The sequence below is a fragment of the Microtus oregoni genome, unplaced genomic scaffold (genome assembly GCF_018167655.1).
Source record: "Microtus oregoni isolate MIOR12 unplaced genomic scaffold, Mior012 000006F_ref0000085, whole genome shotgun sequence".
NCBI lineage: Eukaryota > Metazoa > Chordata > Mammalia > Rodentia > Cricetidae > Microtus > Microtus oregoni.
In genome coordinates this window covers 15,795,962-15,801,967 of record NW_024543065.1, presented here as the reverse complement: position 1 = coordinate 15,801,967, position 6,006 = coordinate 15,795,962, and the positions used below count along the sequence as shown (strand labels likewise).

Genomic DNA, 6,006 nt, shown 5'->3' with positions numbered 1-6,006 from the left:
CACAGAGATACTTCTTGGTGACAGACCTGAGAGATGCTGCCAACAGCAGCTGGAGCAAGTCATGGACCCACACAGCATGTGGCACCGCACACACAGCCTGGCTCTGGCCCTGTGTGTTGGAGTTTGTGTGGGGTCTTAAAATAATTCACACACAGCATCTGCCTAGGCTCTTATTTGATGATCCCTTTGCTTTTTAAAACTGGATCAGAAGACTTGGAAAGCAAGGCACTTTCTTCTTCATTTTTCAAACACAGAATGGGTTCTGTGATCAGTTTGGGATCCATCCTGGTTTGTTTTATGGTTTGTACTTGTTCGGTTGTTGTTGCTGTTTTTAAATCATTATTGTGAAAAGTCTTAGACTCATTTTGATCATGCTCAAATACAGATGGCAGAAAATTAAGATAATCCAGTATGAACGTATTTCCTCTTCTCCCTGCTTTCTCTCTCTTTCTGTTGCATGAATGACATCAATACTCCAAACTTGTATTCACTATAGGACTAACTGATATTTGTAACATTATAAATTACTTCACTTAAATTTGGAATTTATTAAACTGACTTTGGATTTTGATCAGTTCTAAACTTAAGAGGATGTGTGTTTATGTGTGTCTGTATGCATAAAGGAATAAAGGAGAAGGAATCATACAGACACTTATGGAAATAATGGTAACAACTAGGGAAAAACATTTATTGCAACAAGGTACAAAGCCCAAGGTGCTTCTTATTGTTGTTGTTGTTTGTTTTTAAGCACAAATGGATTGTCAAGGAATTTTTAAAAATATGAAATTCACTGCAGCAAACCTCTGTTTAGCCATAGAGTTTCCCATGTAAGTCTTACTTTAAATTTAGCTAATAGCTCCCTTAATGTAGATAGACATGTTTTCCCACCATTACATTCTAAGGTACATGTTTTGTTCTGTGATAAATAAGTGCTTGGGAGCCCTGACCCTACAGCGAAATTCTTGTCGAAGAATGTGCCTATGCCATTTTAGAAAGGTAGTAACATCCGTTGTCCATTTCTGTAGGTCCCAATTGCTCATGCTTTTAAAATCACATCAATTCAAAGAAATCATATTTTTTCCTATTTTATTCTTGTTACTCCTAAAAGGTGAATTCAAAGTCAAAACTATTGAGAAGCCTGGCTTAACTTTAAGTGTATGAAAATTCTTTGAGAATGAGAGATGTGATTCTAAATATATTCATTTTTCCTTTATGAAATAACTTTCTTGCTAGACAAATTTTCTGTAATCATCCAAGGTCGTAGCTCAAGTTAATGACATTTCCAAAGGCAATTCAAAGTACAGTCATTTTTTTAAAAAATGATTATTTATTTTATATCCCAGCCACAGTTTCCCCACCCTCCTCTTCTTCCTGTCACTCCCCCACCTCACCTCTGGTCCCTCCCACCCAATCCACTCCTCCTTTATTTCTGTTTGGGAAAGGGCAGGTCTCAAATGAACATCAACAAATCACAGCATACCAAGTTGCAGTGAGAATGAGTATCTCCCATGTATTAAAGCTGGGCAAGTTGACCCCGTATAATGAGTAGTTTGCTGGTATAGTGGTGAGCATAGCAGCCTTCCAAAGTACAGTCATTCATATACATATATATATATATATATACATATATATATTTAATTTTTAAAAAAAAATTTCCATTCAATTATTTACACTTCCTTCCCTCCTCCCAATCCCCTCCCACTCCCACACACCCCCTTCTCCCTCTCCTACCCTGCTTGAGAGAGGGCAGGGAACCCTGCCCTGTGGGAAGTCCAAGGTCCTCCCCCCTACATGCAGGCCTAGGGAGCTGTGGGTCCATATAGACTAGGGTCCCAAAAAGCCAGAACATGCTGTAAAAACAAGTCCCAGTGCCTTTATCAATGGCTTCTCAGTAAGCCCCCATTGTCAGCTACAATCAGAGAGTCCGGTTTGATCACATGTTCATTCAGACCCAATCCAGCTACATTTGGTGAGCTCGCATTAGAACAGGTACACTGACTCAGTTGGTGGACCAACTCCTCGCGGTCCTGACTTCTTTGCTCGTCTTCTCTCTCCTTCTGCCTTTCAACTGGACCTTGGGAGCTCAGTCTGTTCCTCTGATGAGGATCTCTGTCTCCATCTCCATCCATGGCAGGACGAAGATTCTATGGTGATATTTGAGATAATCATCAGCGTGATAGTGGGGCAAAGACCATTCCGGTACCCTCTCCTCTGCTGTCCACGGACCTAGTGGGGGCCATCCCCGTGGACACCTGGGATCCCCTCGAGAGCCAAGTCTCGCCAACCTAACATGGATCCCTTAATGTAGGTATCTTCTTCCCTGCTCCTATATCTGCCCTTCCTCCATTTCCACCCTCCCACTCCCCCAAAAGATGAATATGGTATGTATTCACTCATTAGTGGACTCTAGCCATAAACCAGAGTCATTAAGCCTATAGTTCACAAGCCCAGAGAAGCCAAACAACAAGGTGAAGGCAAAGAAAAACATAGATCCTCCTGGAAATTGGAAGCAAACAAGATTGCAGGTGAAAGTACAGTCTTAACTGTACAACAATTTTTAACTACTTAGTTGTCAGATGGGTGGGCCAAACAACAGATTCTACCCAGTTAAGTTATATAACAGGTAGAAAAATTCTAAAAACTAAAAACTGTTGCCTATTCTTTGTTGGTATTTTGATTTCTTTAACAAGCACTTGTAGATGAAAGTTTCTGTTCCACATGGTCACTCAGCTTTTCAATCCCAAAGAAACACACAGAGGCTTGTACTAAGGATAAATCATTTGGCTTACTAGTTCAGGATAACTAGCTCTTACAACTTAAATTAACCCATAATTCTTATCTATGTTTAACCACATGACTTGGTTCCTTTTCCCAGTAAGGCATTCTCATCTTGCTTTCTCTATGTTTGGCAGGTGACTGATTCTCTCTTTCCTCTTCTTAGAATTCTCCTAGCCTAGTAGGAGAAGTGCCTACACTTCACTCATTTTTATTAAACCGATAAGAGTGATCAATCTTTATAGTGTACAAGAACATTATCCCACAGCATTCCTCCTTTTTTCTTTTCAAAACAATAAATTTTCCTACAGTAATCTCTGAAGTCTCCAGAAGACGATGGGGTCCCACAACAATGATTTCACCTGGTTCTTATGGATGCCATTCAGCTGATAACACCACTTAAAGATTGGCTTTGGACTACAAACCGCTCAGAATATTTTTGAGGTGGCTGGCTGAGATGATCCTTCTTAGCAGATTACTCTAGCCAGGACTTGAGAAAAGCCCTGCAGTTTCCAATTATGCATAGACTAGACAAAAAATGATACAGTTACCTCTCCCAGGACTTGGAAATTAACTCAAATTTTTCTTTTCAGGATCCCCTAAAGATATTGACAGCACCAGACATCAGAACGTATATTTAAGAATAGGATGCCCACATTCCCAAAAGGTGGGATAGATGGTTTTGCTTATTCAATGAATTATTAACATTTGTCATTGTTTAGGATGGTTAGTTAAAGTTATTATTGGTAATTGTCAGGAATAAAACTAAACAAAGGAAGTTAGATTCAGAGTTCTTGTTTTGAAAAAAAGAAAAAAGGGGGGATATAGATATGATAAGATAAAAAGATAGATTATTATGTCTACTTTTAAAAAGCAGCTACTAGTTATAAATGTTTTACATTGGTTTGGACTTCTGTATATTGTATATAAATTTTCTCTATTGATACAAATATGAGATTAATTTTGTTAGAACATACTGTATATACATTTCTACTCTTTTTCAAGGTATTTTACCTATATAGCTCATTTAATAATGTAATGCAAATTTCTTTTTTGTTGTGTAAATTAACCCATTTATTCAGAGGCTGTCTCAAATGCTAGCACTTCTACTGGTCTTTCAGTTACTTCAGTACTAATGACAAACTTCACTATGGTGGCAGAAGTAGTGTTGTAGGTTCAGGCTCTGCCAGCCACTGTTTTTGTGCAGGAACCACAGTGCCAGATGCCAATGGCTCATCTCTTCATCTTGATCTTGCCACAGAAGGAGCATGTGTACTTGGCAAGCTGGCTGATATCTATTTTCTTCACAATTTTCCACAGGGAGGCAACATCGTGAGTCCCATATTTCCCAACAATCCCGACCTTCTTGGTGCATTTAGCCATGTTGCTAGGAACCTAAGCCCAAGCACAGAGAGCACAATGTAAATATCTAGTACTTGAAAATTATTATTACCAACTGTTTCAGATAATAAGAAATACAGGGTTAGTAATTAGTCACCTATTATAATTGAACTTGTAGTCACACTAGGTATGCTTTCAAGGTCAAAGATATAGATAGGCAGGTCATCTTCAAACACTTTAGAGATCTACAGAAAAATGGCATTACGATGTTTTAATAACATAGGCTCTTTTTTTGGGACAATGAGACATGACTGCTCCTAGCAACACCAATCTACTTCAGAGAAGATAATTGCTGTCAAAGAAACTCCACATGGAATTCACTTTTTTTGTGGCAAAAGTAAGCTGCTGGGGAAGAATATGCACTTGCCTTAACTGCTGACAGTATGCTGTCCTAAGACAAGGAAGGACAACCCTGTAGAATACCCTCTTGCACAAAAAAAGTCTATTGGATATGCCAGGCCTGTAGGTCAAAGATAGATGCACCAATGTTGTAGAGAAACACTATGTGACTGCCCAGGAAGCCAGTTGTTTCTGTCATTTCTCACATTCTTTGGAAGTCGCTTACTTGCACTTCCTGCTTACTCAGTTAATATTTCCTTCTTCAGTCTCTGAGGGAGTTGAATATTAGACAGTTATTTTTATAATTTACAGATGTAGAAATCAGTTATGATAGAAAGTAAATTAGCTATAAGGCTTTGAATTCACCAAGAGAGGATATATATGGAGTATTTCCTCTAAATTTGTCAAATGAAAATGGACTAGACATTGTTAATATACTTATTGCTTGTACATGTGGTATACAGTTATTGTACTTATCATATGTTTTTTCTTCTTTTTTGTTTTTTATTGCTTTATAAATAATACCAATCAAAATTTCTACTTCCTCTCCTCCTTCCACTTCCCTCCCACTCCCCCCACATACCCTCCCACCTCCAGTCCTGAGAGAGGGTAAGGTACCCTGCCTTGTGGGAAGTTCAAGGCCCTTTCCCCTACATCCAGGCTTAGGAAGCTTTGCATCCAAAGAGAATAGGATGCCAAAAAGCCAGTACATGCAGTAGAGACAAATCCCAGTGCTTCTCAGAATCATTGTCTTCTCAGTCTGCCCCAATTGTCAGCCACATTCAGAGGGTCCAGTTTGTTATATTAGTTGTAGCCTTCCTTTTTATATATTAGACAAAAAGGGGAAATGAGGTGATGTTTCATTTGTATTTTAATAAATAAAGCTTGTCTGAAGGTCAGAGATTAAAACAGCCACATTGATCAGCCTTATAGACTAAGCAGTGATGGCACACACTTTTAATCCCAGTAGCTACACTAGTTTGCCTAGAAACCAGGCAGTAGTGATGCACACCTTTAAACTAATCCCATCCCTAGAGAGAAATATAAGACTAACGGAGACAGCTTTCAGACACAGTCTCATTCTTAGATTCCTGGAGGCAGGATCACCATTTCAGACAGAGGTAGAGATAAGAATCAGTGGTTGTTTTGTTTATCAGACCTACAGGTTAAACTCCAGTTTCTGTCTCTGAGTTTTTATTAGTCATGCTATATGTACCTTTATTGTTTTTAGGAAGTTGTGTTAAGAAAAAATGTAAATCAGAACAATAGTGAACTGTTACCCATTAAAATGTTAAAGTAAAAACTATCTTAAGTATTGGCCAGGATATGTAGAAATAGGAAACACTGTGCACTTTCAGAAACATGAAAAATAATGTACCACTTGGCAAAATAGCAAGTGTTCCTTCAAAAACCAAATATACATTAACTAAGGAATGGCTAAACAAAATATGGTCCAAATACAAAATATGGCACACAGAGAGAGAGATTGTT

At 38.5% G+C, this 6,006-nt stretch overlaps 1 long non-coding RNA gene across 1 annotated transcript in view; it reads right to left on the bottom strand.

Annotated features, from left to right (window-relative positions):
- Nucleotides 1-3,793: 3,793 nt before the first annotated feature.
- Nucleotides 3,794-6,006, bottom strand: part of LOC121450044 — a 37,958-nt gene continuing 35,745 nt past the window's right edge. Inside the window, exon 4 of the long non-coding RNA XR_005974547.1 lies at nucleotides 3,794-4,170. This is a non-coding gene — a long non-coding RNA (uncharacterized LOC121450044). The remainder of the gene's footprint in view (nucleotides 4,171-6,006) is intronic.